This window comes from Heterocephalus glaber, unplaced genomic scaffold (genome assembly GCF_053883595.1).
Source record: "Heterocephalus glaber isolate CG9 unplaced genomic scaffold, H.glaber_assembly_v1.0 deba00001577, whole genome shotgun sequence".
In the NCBI taxonomy this organism is placed as follows: domain Eukaryota; kingdom Metazoa; phylum Chordata; class Mammalia; order Rodentia; family Bathyergidae; genus Heterocephalus; species Heterocephalus glaber.
The window spans coordinates 9,202,827-9,222,173 of NW_028258358.1; the positions used below are offsets into that span (position 1 = coordinate 9,202,827).

Here is a 19,347-nt window from a genome sequence, read left to right on the forward strand (position 1 = left end):
CTACTCATGGCTTTCTATCTCATGTTTGAGACTACAGAGGCTTTTAAATACTACTTTGAAAATGAACAATAGCTCACTAAGCCACAGTGAGGAAAAAAGCCAATCAATACATATTCATCAAATGCCAACCTTGAAAGAAGTTACATGGAGTAACTGAAACACTAGCTGTGTTCTAAAAACAAGACAGCAGAAACTGTGAAGAATGACTGCACAGAGTTTTAGGAAGCACTGAACTAGAATTAGGACTTGAAAATTAAAAACAACAACTAATAAGAAAGAGAAATGGTATCCAGGTATGGGGATAAATATAACCAAATCTGGGAAATAAAATTGTGCATGATGGAGGCAGAAGAAGTCAGTTTAACTGGGGTGGTGCATATGTGGAAGGACATAGGCTGAGTTAATTGGTTTGGATAGGACAAGGGTGGAGACAGTCAAATGACAGGGAGAGGACTTTGATCTTGCCAGTAGAGCATCCTCCCAATTTAGAGAACAGTAAAGGGAAACCAGTATGCTTCAAGAAATATGTTTAATGGGATGGCACATTTATTACGATATATCTTAGATTTTACTTGGTATTATTTTTGAAATTTTTCTTAAAACAGCATACACAAGCAGCAGAGAACAATGTTGGAGACAGATTTCACTCTGAAGGGGAGAGTACAGTTACTATAATAATAAGGGAGATAATAATTATGATGAAATATAAAGAAAAAGTCATTTCACACAGCATAACTTCTCACATTAACCCTTGCATATTTCTGCTCTAGAATAGTCAGGACTTTTTAAAAAAATTTATATATATATTTATTGGTACATTTTAGGTATAAAATACATTTACATTTATCATTTGGTGCTTGTACCAGGACATGATGTATCTTAGTTCTTATTTTTTCACCCATTACCTGTGTGCCCTTCACCCCCTCCACCTTTCCCTATTTACACAGAGTTTGATTCTTTTTTTTTCTCATAATTTTTCCTTTCCTTTCTTCCCTTTCCCCTTCCCCTTCCACCATCCCCAAACCCTTGGACCTTTTCTTATTTCAAATTATCAATTATTCATTTTAATCATTTTCATCCTTATTTACACTTTCAATTTTTCACACTAGAGAAACTATTCAGTATTTACGTGTGTGTCCTATTTATTTCACTTAAGAGTATGGCCTCAATATGCATCCATTTAGCTATAAATGTCTCTAGTTTCTCATTCTTTATGGCTGAGTAGTACTCCATTTTATTAAAAAAACACATCTTCTTTATTCAATTTCCAGTCGATGGGCACTTGGGCTGTTTCCAAGCTTTAGCTATTACAAACTGTGCCGCTATAAACATAGGTGCACATATATCGCTGTAGTATGATTCTTTTAATTCTTTGGGGAAGATTCCCAGTAGAGAAATAGCTGGGTCAAATGGGACCTCTAGTCCTAGTTCTTTGAGGTATCTCCATACTGATTTCCACAGTGGTTGCACCAATCTACACTCCCACCAGCAGTGGAGAAGGGTTCCTTTCTCCCCCCGCACCCCACCTCCAGCATTTGTGATTGGTTGATTTCTTGATAGCAGCCCTTCTTTGTGGGGTGAGGTGGAATCTCAGTGTTATTTTCATCTGCATCTCTTGAATGACTAGTGATGTTGAACATTTTTTCATATATTTATTTGCTGCTTTTACTTCTTTGTCTGAGAAATGTCTGTTCATTTCGGGTGCCCATTTTGGAATTGGGTCTTTGAATTTGGGGGGTCTGATTTTTTCAGTTCTTTATATATTCTTGATAGTAGACCTTTGTCTGAGCTACAGCTGCTAAATATTTCTTCCCACATTGTAGGTTGTCTGTTAGCTCTGTTGGTGGTTTCTCTTGCAGTGCAGAAGCTTTTTAATAAGATGAGATCCCAGTTGTTGATTCTTTGTTCTAGCTCCCGTGCTACTGAAGATTTGTTCATGAAGTCTTTTCCTATGCCAATGTCATCAAGAGTTCTACCTAACTTATCTTCCAGCAAGTTTAGTGTTTCTGACTTAATATTTAGATCTTTAATCCACTTTGATCTTAGTTTAGTGCATGGTGATAGGTATGGGTCTAGTTTTAATCTCTGACAGGTTGAAATCCAGTTTTTCCAACACCAATTATTAAATAGGCTATCTTTCCTCCAATGAGGGTGGTTGGCTCCTTTGTCAAAGATGGGGTGGCTGAGTATGTCTGGAGTTGTTTCTGCATCTTCTAATCTGAAATAGTCAGGTCTTTTTGAAAGCCAGTTTACACAGCTCACTCCAAAGCTGATGTAAAAGGGAGATCTGTTTTGTGCAATGAGTTGTACACATTCACCTTTCATTCATTCAGTAATTCTGTCAATTATTTGTTATTCAATAAGTATTCATTGAGAATCTATGACGTGCCAGGAATTATTGAAGGCACTGGGGCTACAGTGGCCAAGTAGAGGGTGAGTTTCTTCTAACATGGAGCCTTCTTTCTTGGCCTTACTCCGTACAGACTCTCTTTTCCTCTCTGAGGTCACAGCCTTGCTGTCCATTCTCATTCTTTCAGATTGATACATAGTTATCTGGTCTCAGTTTAAAACTCAAGCTTCTTTGTCTTCCTGTTTTTGTCTCTTCTTCTTAGTTTCATGCAATCATGGAGAACTTTTGCATAACAACTTATATTTGAGAGCTTTGAGAGCTGCTCTTTCGATATCCCAGCCTGCTCAAAAAGCAATCCCTACTAAGTGTCAGCATCTTATGTGGGACTCATGCTCTACACTTGCTTAGATGCTGGGTAAAATAAGCTGGAAACTAATCTGTCTCACCTTGAATAAGCCACTGAAGATGTTAATAAGTAGATTCTATTTGTAAGGGTTTACTTTTATGGTATACATAATTCACAACATACTTTTTCTTCAGCCTATTAATTGACTGCATCGTCTTTCTGGTTATCTTCTTTGTTGAAATAAAGAATCAACCATACCTCCATCGTGCAATTTTATCATTTTATTGCCCTTGTGATAGGAGAAATAAACAATGTTATAATAAATCTTAATGTTCTCTGTCATGAGGACAATTAAGTTAGATCTTGGGGGCTAGGTATAGCTCAGTGGTGGAGCATAAGAGCAAAGTCCTCGGTTAGATCTCCAGCATGTCAAAATAAAATTATGTCTTGATGCTGAATTTTTTTTTTATGTGGTACCATATGACAGTAACTCAAGATAGCTCTCAATGCTGGAGAAGTTAGCATAAGTAAATTGTTTTCTGATATTTTGGTGTATCAGTGACCTATGTGTAGAGTCCAGAGAAGCTCAATGCTCAAGGTAGAGCAGTGACTTATGGCTTTTGAGCTCTGTTTATTGCTAGCTTGATTTTCAGACATTAGTTTTACCTGACATCCACAATTCTAAACATTTGGTTCAAAAATCTTACAAAGTTGATGAAAAATATTCAAAACAAAGGTGGACATGCCAAGAAAAAGATTTATGAGAATGAAAAATTACATCTCACTTTCATTCTCATTTTTAAAAAGGTCGTTTTGCTATAAATCAAGAACAAACTCCAGAATAAAATGTATGGAAGTAGAACATTGAACAAATTCTGAATCTTAGCTTAGACAAGGGCTTTTTAATTTCTCTTTAGGGATGAACTTTATTTTCTCCTTTATATCTAGAATCAATCTTTCTTTCTTTCTTTCTTTCTTTCTTTCTTTCTTTCTTTCTTTCTTTTCTTTTCTTTTGGGTACCAGGGATCGAACTCAGGACCTTGCACTTGCGAGGCAGGTGGCGCCACCACTGAGCTAAATCCCTAGCCCCACTAGGATCTTTTTTTTTAAAAAAAAAATCAACTTGATGTAAATCAATTTGACTTGATCAAATAGTAAATACATTTTCAGTCAAGGGAGCAGAATATGAGAGAGAAACCCCTACTGTGAAACGCTGTCACAAACCTCACCTCTCATTCTCCAACTCCAGAGCTCAGCCTACCTTAACCTGCTTTACTGCTATGACACAGGCTACAGGATATCCCAGCCTAAAACTGGGAGACTATATTTCTAGTTTTCCTAATAATTCATTAGAACAATGCAATTCATAAAATATTTTACAGCTGTCACAAGTATTATTCCAGTGGAATATATGAATGAGAATTTTTCTAAAGAATGAGAATTTTTTTTTTTTTTGGTACCGGGGACTGAACTTGGGACCTTGCACTTGTGAGGCAGGCACCAGAACCACTGAGCTAAATCCCCGGCCTTAAAGAATGAGAATTTTGATACATAAGTATAGTGGATTCATTGGGTTGTCCAACATCTCTTTCTCTGGCATTCATACTTTACTCCCACCCAACTAGTCACAGAAGCACGTTTTCAACAGTTCTCTTTATACACTGCAGCAATGCCCCCAGACTCATCTCATCTATCCAGGGTTAAGCACCTAAAATCTGCTAGGTCTAGCAGAGTCCCTTTCTTGTCAATTTTTAAGGGAAATAAGACATTAAAATCTCATTCTGAGCTAATGAAGGACAATGTTAACACTTGGATCATGTTTTCTGCCTCACAGATCTGGAAGCCGAGAAAATAGTCTGGAAAGATGGAGAAAAGAAAAACATGCAAAAAGAAGCAGATAGATGTGCAAAAAGCATTGGCAAGGAGTGAGAGGATTCTGGTGAACGACTACTCTGTTACAGTGAGTGTCATTTTGTGTTTTTTAAAGTTCCCTCAAACCCCTTAGAGTTCCTTGGGTTTCCCAGTATTCATGTAAAAAAATATTTTTTTCCTTTCATTTTTTTTCACTACTTTAGCTACCTCAAGTTGATTTATATTATATGAAACCAAGTCTTAACTCATACAAGAAAAAATAATCTTAAAATATAATTTTAAATACAGTTAAAGTACATGTTCATCACTTGCATCCATTTCATGTTGTACATATTAGTGGGTAATTCATGACCTGGACTTGTGAGATGCCTTTCTTGCATTAGCATGCCCTTCCTTCTGCTGTAGTACCTCTCCTTTCTACCTAACCACCAAAATCCAGGCCAAGACTCAAGTTCCAGGAGCCCATCAAAATTGAACCCAATCCCTTCTGATTTCTTCTTACTTCTGTTTTTAACGTATCTCCATAGTACTAAGACCATATGTTATTTTGTATGTGTTTAAATGTTGCCAACAGTCACTCTGAAATTGCTTTATTTGCTTACAATTTTTCTCCAAGGAGACAATGAATTATTTGACAAAAAGATATAATATTTTATTCTATAATTTACTATTTTACTTTAAATAGCCCCAGTACTGTGTATTACATATTCTACATGTCCCATAAATAGCTTAAGTGTCTCTAGCACATCCTGATAAGCCCTGGAAATCCCAAGTTTTTAATACTAGAAGCAAATATTCTAAAACTACTGACAACGAAAGTTAGATAGTAAGGACATCTGGAAAGGCCAAAATGTTAACCATTTAAGTTTACCTATGTTGCATTACTTCACTTGTAGATTTCCATTTCTAAAAGAGAAGCAGTGTCAGAGTTCTAATGCAAATTCTTCCATGCATAATGTATCTGGATGACTAACCACAGAGGTCCTTCTAAATGCAGCAAAACAAAGTGCAACTCTCTGAACAGTCCAGTGTCTTGGATTAGAGTTCCCAGGTCTAACTCATCAATAGATGCCATGAATGATAAATTTTGTTGAAAGAGCACATGCTTGCAGGGGAAAGATCAAAACTATGGAGAGGATGAAGTACCACAATCTTTGAAAATGTGTAAAAAATGCAGGGGAAATTTTAAAAATTCTACTTTCATTTCTGCAATGAATCATTTTAAAAAATCATCTTCTGATGAGGCTTTTCATCAATGGTAAATGTGTCCTAAAGCATTTTTTAAAATTCACTGGCAATTAGGGAACAACACAAAATATATCTACAAGAATTTCTTAACATTTTCAGGGAACCAGGAGGAAGCTACTGTCCAAAACTGACATACATAGAAATTTTCTCTAATCAGTCACAATTTGTATATGGTGACACTTACCCTGGAGCTACTGGGATGAGAACATTTTTGCAAATTTAAAATAAATACCTGGAGTAGGTTTGTTTCTCACAGAAAAACATATCATATTTACTTGAACATCCCTTCTACTTGATTCCTTTGACCTGAGAAGTTGAGTGAAACTGAAAAAGCTGCCAAGTCCCCAAACTGGGAACAGACCCAGTAGGTATGGCTTTTATTCCTTTTCTCTAACCCACCTGGAAACATTATCTTAAGTATATAGGATTAAAAATTTACAATTCCATTTTTACCCATCAATCAGTGTTTGTGGTGCTTTTGAGACTAGCAATGGTGCTGTTTTGATCACCGTTTAGGTGTGAACAGATTCAATCCACCTGATTTCTTTGGTTTTTCCTTTTTTCTTGCGTCTATCTCCACCTTCTCAAATCAGGTACTCCTTGAGTTTTTTAGCCTCGGTTTCTTTTTGTCTCAGTCTATTTTGCTCTGTCAAATCTGCTTTTGCTTACACTTGCCGTCTACCAATTTATGCCCAGTTGTCCCCTGATAGGAATGGCCCCTCTGGACTTTAGAAGACTGTCAGGTTAGGAGGAGCCAGTAGGGAGCATGAAAGGGTATCACCTGTGGAAGGGCAGAGGAGCCATGCTCTTGGAGTGTTTTTCTCTGCTCTTCTGTTGCTGTCTTGAGGTCCTCTAGGTCTCCTTTCTTGAGTCAGCCTCAAGTACTGGCCACTTTATCAACTGACATTTGCTTGGTTCCTTATTCTAATCTTAACTCAATACATTTGGTTTCATGGCCACAGAAAGCACCTAGACTTGCTGTCTGACTCAGAGTACATGATCTTTTTTATTTATTTTTTTAAACAAACAAACAAACAAAAAACCAGCAACTCATTACGGTTGCCAAATTATAGACCTGTTGGCTAACTAGATATTCATCAAAAGGTTTGCTTAAGCCTTGCCTGACCAACTATAAATTGGTATTTCTCTAGTCAAAGTGTTGAATGTGCAGCCCTAAAACTTTACACAAAACCATTCTACTGCATCTTACCAACTCAGCTAACTTGCGGAGAAATGTCTCAAAGATAAACCCTCCTATTAATAACCTCTACCAAATTTTCATGACTTTTGATTGCTAATCACACTTTTCAACTTGATTGGTTTGAGAGATTGCCTAGAAGATTACTAAATCACACTTCTGGTTATATCTGTGTGGGGCAAGGAGTGTGACTTTGGGAATTATATCACATCCCTGGCTCCTTCCTCTCTGGAACTGTTCCCTTACGCTGCTTCTTAGATGCATGAGATGAGCACCCTTCCATCACCATGTCTTTCTGCCATGATGTTTCTGCCTTGGAGCCCACCAATCATGACTTGAAACCCTGAGCCAAAATAAACCCCTCCTCCTTTAAGTTGCAAGTGTCAGGTATTTTGTCCCAGCAATGGAAAGCTGACCATACACCAGTCAACTCCTCTCCCTCTTCTTTCTGACTCTTCTTATTTTAACCTGTATCATGAGAAGGTTGTGAAAACTTAGATATTATAATATTAGTAAATTATTATATACTTTCAGCTTAGGATTCTCAGTAAGATATAACAATGCATGTGTAAGCAAGAGAGCTTAAAGTAACTTAAACAAGCAAAATATAACTTTAGCTACATAAACAATATTTTAGCTTTTTAAAATTTCTCCTTAGGATCCCAGGCTCCTAGGGCAGAGAAGCTCAGCTGGTCCCAGCACCTGGAAGGAAGCTCCCCCGCTGTCATCCCAGACTCCTAGGGCAGAGAAGGTGAGCCACATGGGTGCCAGAAGCACACCCCCCCCCACTGTGGAAATGAGAAAACACATAAGCAAGCCTCAAAAACAGAGTTCCAGATCACCTACAGCAACCCCAAAGGGAAACGAGATGGAACAATCTGATACTAAACCAACTGGACTGTCTGAACTAGCAACAAAAGAGGATCTGGGAAAAATGAAATCAGAAATAATTACTCAGATAACACCAAAGATTTTGCTCATGGTGTAAGATATGATTAATAAATCTAGAGAGGACACAGATTAAAAAAATAGAGGATCTGAGGAACATGACGGAATCCCAACATAGGAAACAAATGGAATCCATAAAACAGATACAAACAGATTTCCAAGAGATTAAAAACTCCATTGAAAGTCCGCACAGCAGAATGAACCAATGTGAGGATAGAATTTTAGATATAGAAGATAAGATTGCAATTAGGGACCAGGAAAAAAACAATTGCTTTAAAATTGTAAGAGAACATGAGAAATCAATCCAGCAGCTGCTAGATGATGCAAAGAAGAATAACATAAGACTGATTGGAGTCAATGAAGAAAGAGGAGAGAGTGCAGATGATATAAAAAAACTGTTCACAGAAGTGATGGCAGAAACCTTCCCAAGGAGGGGAAAAGAACTTGACATACAGATAAGTGAGGCATATAGGACTCCACCTAGCCTTAATCAAAAAAACCACACATAGGCATATAATAGTTAGGATTCCAGAAATCCAACAGAAGAACAAAATTCTACAAGCAGAGAGAGAAAAGAAACAAATCACATACAAAGGAAAACCCATCAGAATCACAGCAGACTTCTCAATGCAAACCCTCAAGGCAAGAAGAGCTTGGAGTGATGTATTGCAAGCCCTAAAGGAAAACAGCCTCCAACCCAGATTGATGTATCCTGAAAAACTATCTTTCAAAATTGATGGAGAAATAAGATACTTTCATGACAAAGAGCACCTTAGGAACTTCATGAATACCAAACCGGCACTCCAAAAAATTTTAGACAATACCCTAGGAAAAGACAATGAGGATCAGAATCCCAGGAAACCCAGCAGAATGAATCCATTGGATGTGACAAATTAAATGCAAAGAGGGAGAATCCAACAAAAAGAAAAAGTCATGACAAGGCTTTTAAAACTTTTAGCTTCATCTCCCTAATGAGTGTATAATTCAATCTTATTGTACTGATTAGTATTTTTCTGATTCTAGAGTTGCACACCATTCCTTGTGCTATACTGGCTATTTATCATCTTCTTAGGTCTACATTTTAATTGGGTTGTCTATTAATGAGCTCTAAGAATTCTTTATATATTCTGGTCATAGGTTATATGTATTGTAAATATTGTCTGTTTAAGGACTACTTTTCATTTTAATGATGTCATTTAAAGTTCTAAATTTTGATGAAATCTCATTTATCAATTTTTTTCTTTTATACATCATGTTTTTTGTATCCTAGGTAGTTCTTGCCTACCCTGAATTCATAAATATTTTCCCTTATAATTTCTTCTTAAAGTGTTCTACTTTTAGGCTTTCTTATTTAGGTTCATAGATCCCTTCAAGTTATTTTCATGTATGGAAAAAAAGGGTTGAGGTTAATTTTTTATATACGGATACCAGGTGTTCTAGTGCCATTTGCTGAAAACACTATCTCTTCCTCGGCTCTTGAATTGAGTTTATATTCTATAAAACGCTAATGTTAAATAATCTTTCAAAACTCAGTGGACCATATATGTGTGGTTCTATTTCTAGATTCTCTGTTTTATTCCAATGATCTATATGTCTTTCCTTATACCAACACTGCCTTGATTACTGTAGCTTTAGAAGAAGTCTTAAAATTAGGTACTAAACATCTTCCAACACTGTTTTTGTTTTTGTTTTTAACTTTTCTAGGTCCTTTGTACACCGACATAACTTTTAAATTTCAATATCCAATTCTTCATTTATAGCAAGTATACACAGACCTGAATTTTTATATATACCTTGCGTTTTCTAATCCTGCTTAATTCAAGTACAAGTTCTGGGGGATCCTAGATATTTCTTAGTGTTTTCTCCGTAGATGATCATTTCATCTACATATAAATATTTTGCTTCTGCCATGCCAATCCTATCCTAGTTGTGTCATTTTATTGCCAGACTATTTTGGTGGGGACTAGGTTTCAAAGTTTAATGGACAGATAAAGAGTAAGCATATCTGCCCTTGTTCCCCACCTTAAGGAGAAAGCATTGTATCTTCTCCATTCATATAAGGCGTTCTCACTGGAAGTATGGAGTACATGTCTTTAATCTGTTGAGAAGGTCCTGTTCTACTTCTAGTCTCCTGATAGCTTTTACCATGAAAAGCTGTAGGATTTAGTCTAATACTCTTTCTCAAACTAGTGACAGGATCATATGGCTTTTTCCTTTCCTCTGTTAAAATGATTACTTTTGGGGGCGGATTTTCCAATGCTGAACCAATACTGCCATCCCTATAACAAAACCACTTTCTACATACTGCCACATCTGACTTCTAAGAGTTTGTTTTGTTAAACAAATTTCTATCTATGTTCATACCTTTTTCTTCTATTATCTTTATCCAGTTTTAGGATTAGCACAATGTTGAGTTCCTAAAATGAGGGGAGAAGTGTTCCTTCTTTTTCTGCTTCAATTGTTTGATATAATTTATCAGTTAAAATGTTTATGAGCCTGCTATTGTCATATAGGTAGGTTTTCAAGCTAGGAATATACTTTCTTTAATAGGTGCTATTCAAATTTTATATTTCCTCCAGAGTTAGTTTCATTAATTTGTCTTCCAAGGTACTTCTTCGAAGTTGTCAAATTTATTTCAAAAAGATTTTTGTAATATGCTTTCTATATCCTTTGAAATTCTGTAAAATCTGTGGTAATGTCTCCTAGATCTTAATATTGTAATTTAAAAAATGTATAACTGATATTGTGTAACAGGAAGAAAAGGTCTAAAAGAGCAGGGGAATTGGGAGGGATATGGGAAGGGAAAAAGGGAAAGAAAAATATATGATAAGAGGAAAAAAATGGAAACAAGGTCTTTGCAAATAGGGAAGGATGGAGGGGGTGAAGGGTGGGCAAGGAAAGGGGAAAAAAGTAAGAACCAAGAGACTCATGTAATGGTACAAGATCCCAATGATGAATGTAACTGTATTTTATACCGAGAATGTACCAATAAACTTAATGGGGAAAAAATAAAATAAAATAAAATTTCTCCTTAGGATTACTTATGTTATAGCATCATTTCAGTTAAAATATTTAGTTTTTCATTGGTTTTATGGTTCTCACATTTTGTAAATGACTTGCCATTTTTTTGTGTAAGTTGATTCCAAAATTTTTTTAAATAAAAAATTATTTAAACTTTGCTCTTTTAATACATTTTTGACCTTCTCATGACTGTAATAATTTTTTCCCACATGGGAAATTATACTCTTTATAATAGGAAGAAATAACTTTCAGATGTAGGGAGCTCTTGGAATGTAAGTTTGAATCTTTTAGAAATTCAAATAAGCTCAACTTCTGACTGCAAACAAAATATAGGCACTTGAAAATGTTTGTGCCTAGTAATAGAAATGTGACCTTTCATCTAAGAAATTTTTCAGTGTTTGTTAAATACTGGTGAGAAAGCAAAATGGCACAGTCACTTTGGAAGACATTTGGCAGTTTAACTAAGCATACTGTTATCATACTATCTAGCAAATTTGCTCTTGAAAAATTGAAAACTATATGCACAAGTGAATTGAAAACTTCTGTATGTCCACACAAAAACCTCCATGTGAGTGTTTCTAGATTTATTCATTATTGCCAAAATTTAGAAAAAACTAGGATGACCTTCAATAAATGAATGGAGAAAACAATCTGTGGTATCTCCAGACAATGGAATATTACTTAAAGATAAACTAAAGTGATCTATCAAGAAACAAAAATACATGGAAGAAGTAAATGCATATTGTTAAATGAATAATTAAATCTGAAAAGCCTACATATTGTTTGACTCCATTCGTATAACATTCTGGAAAAGGGAAAAAACTATGGAGACAGTAAAAGATTCCTGGTTGCCAAGAGGTATGAGTTGGAAAAAAGAAGGAAGAAAAAGTGGAACATGGGATTTTTAGGGTAGTGAAAGTGTCCTGTATGGTATTGGAATGCTGGATACATATCATTATTCATTCGTACAAAATTACAGAAACTACAACCAAAAGAGTGAACTCTAATGTGAACCTGTACTTTAGTTAAAAATAATATCTCAATATTGATTCATCAGTTGTTACAAATGTACCACACTAATGCAAAATACCAATAGTAGGAGAAACTTGGCGAGGGAAAGGTTGGAGCAGGACAGGGGATATATGGGATCTGTCTATACGTTTTTGCTAAATTTTTCTATAAAACTTATTTTAGTTTAAGTTACAAGGTAAACTAAAATATAAAGCTTTTTTTTTCTTTAAATTCTTTTATTGGTACATTTTAGGTATACAATATGTTTACATTTATCATTGGGTGCTTGTACCTGTACATGATGTCTCTTGGTTCTTATTTTTTTCCCCATTAGAGTGCGCCCTTCATCCCCTCTACTCTTCCCTATTTACATAGGTTTTGTTTCCATTTTTTTTCTTTCCTCATAATTTTTCCTTTCCCTTTCCCCTCCCACCACCCCTACCCCTTTGGACCTTTTCTTCCTATTTCAAATTATCAATTATTCATTTTAATCATTTTAACTCTTGTTTACACTAACAGTTTCTCACACTAGGGAAACTATTTGCTATTTACACATGTGTGTCCTATTTATTTCACTTAAGAGTATGGCCTCAATATGCATCCATTTAGCTATAAATGTCTCTAGTTTCTCATTCTTTATGGCTGAGTAGTGCTCCATTTTATTAAAAAACCCATATCTTCTTTATCCAGTTTCCAGTTGATGGGCACTTGGGCTGTTTCCAAGCTTTAGCTATTACAAATAGTGTCGCTATAAACATAGGTGCACAAATATCACTATGGTATGATACTTTTAATTCTTTTGGGAAGATCCTCAGCAGGGAAATGGCTGGGTCAAATGGGACCTCTAGTCCTAGTTCTTTGAGGTATCTCCATACTGATTTCCACAGTGGTTGCACCAGTCTGCACTCCCACCAACAATGGAGAAGGGTTCCTTTCTCCCCACACCCCCACCAGCATTTGTCATTGATTGATTTCTTGATAGCAGCCATTCTTTCTGTGGTGAGGCCAAATCTCAGAGTTGTTTTCATCTGCATTTCTCGAATGACCAGTGATGTTGAGCATTTTTTTCATACATTTATTTGCTGCTCTTAATTCTTTGTCTGAGAAATGTCTGTTCATTTCAGATCCCCATTTTTGAATTGGAGTTTTTAATTTGGGGGGGGTTTGATTTTTTTCAGTTCTTTATATATTCTAGATAGTAGTCCTTTGTCTAAGGTAACAGCTGCTAAAATTTTTTTTCCCCACATTGTAGATTGTCTGCTAGCTCTGTTGGAGGTTTCTCTTGCAGTGCAGAAGCTTTTTAATAAGATGAGATCCCAGTTGTTGATTCTTTTTGCTAGTTCCCATGATACTGAGGTTTTGTTCATAAAGTCTTTTCCTATGCCAATGTCTTCAAGAGTTCTACCTAACTTCTGTTCCAGGCAGCTCAGCATTTCTGTTTTAATATTTAGATCTTTAATCCACCTCCGTATTAGTTTAGTGCATGGTGATAGGTACGGGTCTAGTTTTAATCTTTCGCAGGTTGAAATCCAGTTTTTCAATACCATTTATTAAATAGGCTATCTTTCCTCCAATAAGGGTGGTTGGCTCCTTTGTCAAAGATGAGGTGGCTGAGTATGTCTGGAGTTGTTTCTGCATCTTCTAATCTATTCTACTGATCCGTGGGTCTGTTTCTTTGCCAGTATCAGGCTGTGTTTATCACAGTAGCTTTGTAGTACAGTTTCAGGTTGAGATTGTGATACCCCCAGCCATGTCTCTGTTGCCTGGAATTGCTTTTGCTATTCTAGGTGTCTTCTGGTTCCAAATAAATTTTTGGATTGTTTTCTCTAGTTCTGTGAAGTATATTGTTGGAATTTCAATCAGCATTGCATTAAATCTACATAGTAGTTTTGGAAGTATGGCCATTTTTACTATATTGGTTCTTCCTACCCAGGAACAAGTGATGTCTTTCCATTTTCTGATATCCTCCTCAATCTCCTTTTTTAGAGTGCTGTAGTTTTCAGTGTAGAGGTCTTTTGCTTTCTTTGTTAGATTGATTCCTAGATATTTCATTTTTTGGATGCTATTGTAAAAGGAATTGCTTCCCGAATTTCTCTCTCAGTGAGTCTGCTATTTGTGTATAAGAAGGCTATTGTTTTTTGAGTGTTGACCTTATATCCAGCTACTCTACTGGATCTGTCAATTAAGTCTAAAAGTCTTTTGGCCAGGTTTTTTGGGTCTTCTACATAAAGTATCATATCATCAGCAATAATGACAGTTTCACTTCTTCCTTTCCTATCTTTATTCCTTTTATTTCTTTCTCTTTTCTAATTGTTGTGGCTAATGTTTCCAGAACTACATTGAACAGGAGTGGTGATAGTGGGCATCCTTGTCTTTTTTCTGACTTTAGCATGAAAGTTTTCAGTTTTTGACCATTTAGTATGATGTTGGCTGTTGGTTTTTCATAGATAGCCTCAATCAGTTTGAGATAAAGACCTTCTATTCCAATTTTCTGTCGGGTTTTTATCATGAATGGGTGTTGGATTTTGTCAAATGCCTTTTCTGCATCTATTGAGATGATCGTATGGTTTTTGTCTTTGACTCTGTTAAAATAGTGTATTACATTTATTGATTTATGAATGTTGAACCATTCTTGCATCCCTGGGATAAATCCAACTTGGTCAGGGTGTATGATCTTCTTGATGACCCTCTGTATTCTGTTTGCCAGTGTCTTGTTGAGGACTTTTGCATCTATGTTCATTAGGGAGATTGGCCTGTAGTTTTCTTTGTGGGTTGGGTCTTTCCCTGGTTTTTTAATCAAAGTAACACTTACTTCCAGGAATGAATTTGAAAGCCTTGCTTCTCTTTCAATTTCCTTGATGAGTTTAAAGAGTAATGGCATTAGTTCTTCTTTAAATGTCTTGTAGAATTCAGCAGTGTTGCCACCAGGACCTGGGCTTTTTGTTGTTGATAAAGTTTTTATTACATTTTCAATTTCACTTGTAATTGTGGGGTGTTTATAATTTCTATATCTTCTTCATTTAACTTTGGCAATTCATATGTATCTAGGAAGCTGTCCATTTCTTCTGTGTTTTCCATTTTATTAGAGTACAAGTTCTCAGAGTAGGTTTTGATGATCCTCTGGATTTCTGCTGGGTCTGTTGTAACTTCACCTTTTTCATTCTTAATTGCATGGATTTGAGCTTTTTCTTTCCTTTTTTTGGTAGGGTTGGCTAAAGGTTTATCAATTTTATTTATTCTTTCAATAAAACAACTCTTTGATTCATTAATTTGTTATATCATTCTCTTAGTCTCCATTGCATTGATTTCTGCTCTGATCTTTACAATTTCCTCTCTTGTATGAGCTTTGAGTTTGTTATACTCTTCTTTTTCTAGGAGCTTGAGGTTCTGCATTAGATTATTTATCTGAGTTTTCTCTGTTTTCCTAATATGGGCATTCATTGCTATGAATTTCCCTAGTAGAACTGCTTTCATTGTGTCCCATAGATTCCTGTAGCTTGTACTGGCATTGTCATTTACTTGTAGAAACTGTCTAATTTCCTCTTTAATTTCCTCTGTGACCCATTGGTTGTTCAGAAGGGTGTTATTCAATTTCCATGTGTTTGTGGAAGTTTTGTGGTTTCTTATGTTACTCATTTCCAATTTTATTGCACTATGGTCTGATAATATACAGGAGGTAACTTCAATTCTTTTACATTTACTTTCCTATGAGCTAGCATATGGTCTATTTTAGAGAATGACCCACGTGCAGCTGAAAAGAATGTGTATTCTGATTTTGTGGGGTGGAACACTCTGTAAACATCTATTAAGTCCATTTGTTTAATAGCTTGGTTCAGTTCTAGAATTTTGTTGTTAATTTTTTGTCTAGATGATCTGTCTATTTGTGATAGTAGGGTATTGAGGTCCCCCACTACAATTGTATTAGTGCTTATTTAGTTTTTCATGTCCATTAATATTTGTTTTGTATAGTTGGGGGCTTTCATATTTGGTGCGTATATATCTATGATTGTCATCTCTTCCTCTTGGATTGTTCCCTTCACAAGGATGTAGTGACCATCTTTGTCTCTCTTGCTTAGTTTTGGTTTGAAATCTACTTTGTCTGCAAATAAGATTGCTACCCCTGCTTTTTTCTGGGTTCCTGTCATATGGAGAACTGTTTTCCATCCTTTTACTTTCAGTCTGTGAATTTCCTTTTGAGATAGGTGTGTTTCTTGTATACAGCATATTGCTGGATTTTGCTTCTTAATCCATTCTGTCAGTTTATTTCTTTTGATTGGTGATTTGAGACCATTAACATTGATAGTTATAATTGATATATATTGACTCATCCTTGACGTGATGTTTTACTGTTGTTTGCTCTTTTATTTCTTATTTTTTTCCCCCTTTCCCTTAGTGTTTTACCTTGCCTTGTGGCTTCCTTCTGTTGGGCCTCATGGAGTTGTGACTTCCATTGTCTTTTTCTAGGATATTGCTTAGAATTGTTTGGAGTGCTGGTTTGCTGTTCATGAAATTTCTTAGGTGTTCTTTGTCATGGAAGTATCTAATTTCCCCATTGATTTTGAAAGGTAATTTTACAGGATACAACAGTCTAGGTTGGAAGTTATTTTCTTTTAGGGTTTGAAATACTTCACTCCAGGCTCTCCTTGATTTGAGGGTTTGTGTTGAGAAGTCTGCTGTGATTCTGATGGGCTTTCCTTTGTAAGTGATTTGTTTCTTTTCTCTAACTGCCTGTAGGATTTTGTTCTTCAGTTGGGTTTCTGGGATCTTGACTATTATGTGTCTAGGTATAGATTTTTTTTTGATCATGGCTAGTTGGAATTCTATATGCCTCACTTATCTGTATGTCCAATTCTCTACCTCTGTCTGGGAAGTTCTCTACTATTACTTGTGTGAATAGTTTTTTATGTCAATTGTACTTTCTCCTGTTTTTTTCTTGGACTCCTATCAATCTTATGTTATTCTTCTTTGCATCATCTAGCAGCTGCTGGATTGATTTCTCGTGGTCCCTTATTATTTTTAAGAAATCTCTGTTTTCATGGTCCTTAACTGTAATCCTGTCTTCTATATCTGATATTCTATCTTCAGATTCCCTTACTCTGCTGGGGATACTTTCAATGGAGTTTTTAATTTCGTGAATATTTGTTTAAATCTGTTTCATGGATTCCATTTCTTTCTTATGTTGGGTGATCATAGTTTCCATTTCTTTCTTATGCTGGGCATTCATGTCTTCCAGCATATTTCTGACCTCATCTATTTTTTTTTTTCTGTTTCTGTTCTAGAGCCTCTGATCATGTCTTTCACTCTGCTCACCATCTCTGTAGTTATCTGGGAGATTATTTCTGTTTTGAATTTTTCTAGAGCCTCATTCATCTGTTTTGTTACTTCCTGTGGTATCAGTTCAGGGTGTCCAGGTGGTTGATTATCAGACTTTTCCACCTCGTTTCCCCCTGAATTTGCCCTTGTGGGGTGGTAGTCTGAGTTTGTGCCTTACTTAAATGTCTTCTCATTTTTGTTTTTGGTACTGTCTTTTGTTTAGTTCCTGGGTTGATGCTTTGAAGTTGCTTATTGTAAGTATCTTTGTTGATGTTTTTAGAACCCTTATGGAATGATTGCTTCTCAGAGGTGTTTTCAAGAATATAGCCGGTCTTTGGATTTTGAGTCTCTAATGACTCTGAGGTAATCTAATTTTCATTATACCAGGAAGGACAACTGATTAGATCAATCACAACACCTTAGTCCAAGTGATACAATCAGCAACACCATAGCATCAAGTACCTCTTAGAAAATGACAATTTGTGGTAGTTATTAATCTATCACCTTTAACTGTGTGAATTAGATCAAAATCAAGGACCAACCCAACATATGTTTATAGTGAATAAACTCTTCAATATAGCAATTTTACCCTTCAGAATGGGGAGTTAGAAGGAATTGGGGAGGGAGGTAAGTAGAAGGATAGGGGAAGGTTATCAGTAAGGCCAGAGGGCACAGGTGAGAGAAGGAAAGAGAAGAAAAGAAAAATAATGAAGAAATACAAATTAGGGCCAGAACAGGAACACAAAGGGAGATGAAAAACAATGTGGGACAGCAAGGGAGCAAGGGAGAGAGAGAGAGAAAGAAAAGAGAATATAAATAGAAAAATAAAAATTTTAAAAGAGTAGAAAAAGAAGAAAAAAAAATTTAAAATAAGAGCAAAAAAATATTGTGGTAATTTGAAAATAACAAATAAGAGATAAAAGTGAAGGCCCTCCTTCAGGGTATGTCTCTGCTGTCACAACAGACAATGTGGGCAGCAGTGTGCAGTTATAAGTCAATGAGTCTCAGTAAGCCAATCACAGACCCGTGAGATTCAGGCAGATTTCTAGCTGCAAGTCTCAAGTTGAGCTCCCTGTCCTCCTGCAGGGTTGAACTGTGCAAGGTTCTATTGCAGGTTCCAGCTGCCCTTCCCCTAAAGATAGTCCATGTTCTGATGGGAGGTGATGATCCCTCCAACTTACCAAGTACAGTGGTCTGGTGTGCCTTTATTGCAGAGATTCTCTTCACTTTACCAGTGGGTTTCAGTTTTCATCAGGGAGCCTGAGAGGCCCTCTCTCAGTTCACTTCTGCAGCTCAGGACAATGGCTTTTATGTCTCCCTGTGCCTCTGTAGTATGGAACCAGGTAGCTACACAGCCAAGAGCCCAGAGGTGGGGGGAGGGCTCTGTTTTAGGCACCCATGGGACTCGGCAGGCAGCTGGTGGGTGTGCCCGGGGGTCCTCACTGGCTCCTGGTCGCAAGTGGGCGTGGCAGTTTGTAGAGGTTTCAGCCTGTAGTTGGCTGGCTCAGAGGCAGGGTGCTGTGGCAGAGAGGCTCCACAGAGGAGAAATAGTTTGAGGCAGGCAGGCAGAAAGCAGCAGCCTAATGGTTTTTAATTTAAAATAAAATGGAAGTGAGCTTGCTTTTTCTAAACTGTAACAGAGTAATAAAGCTTAAAGGTCTTTCAAAGACATTTTTGGTAACTTCCTTGCCCTTCAGTAGGATAAGGACAGAATGAACGTGTATCAGAGGATGTATCCTTTGTGTCAGCCCCTTGCTGGGTGCTTTCCGTGCAGTATCTCAGTGGAGCCCTCTAAAATGGTATTATATGAGGCATTGAGGTTTAGAAAGATTAAGCAATTTGCCCAAGGCCACAGTGACAGGAAATGGTAGAGTCACATTCCAAGTCAAGTCTTTCTGGTGGAAAGCAGAAAGTAAGCAAGTCCCTGGTCCACTTTTCAGAGCAGAGGCAGTGGTGCAACTAAGGGGTAAAGGGGAGCTTTTCTTTCTCTAGCCATGAGCTTACCCTAGTTATAACTCTGGTTATATAGTTATATACTAA

General features: G+C 36.5%; 1 long non-coding RNA gene across 1 annotated transcript in view; it reads left to right on the forward strand.

Annotated features, from left to right (window-relative positions):
- The window catches only part of LOC147823496 (uncharacterized), a 113,366-nt gene extending 103,939 nt beyond the window's left edge, over window positions 1-9,427 (forward strand). The window contains exons 3-4 of the long non-coding RNA XR_015443701.1: window positions 4,531-4,656; window positions 7,673-9,427. This is a non-coding gene — a long non-coding RNA (uncharacterized LOC147823496). The remainder of the gene's footprint in view (window positions 1-4,530; window positions 4,657-7,672) is intronic.
- Window positions 9,428-19,347: the final 9,920 nt, after the last annotated feature.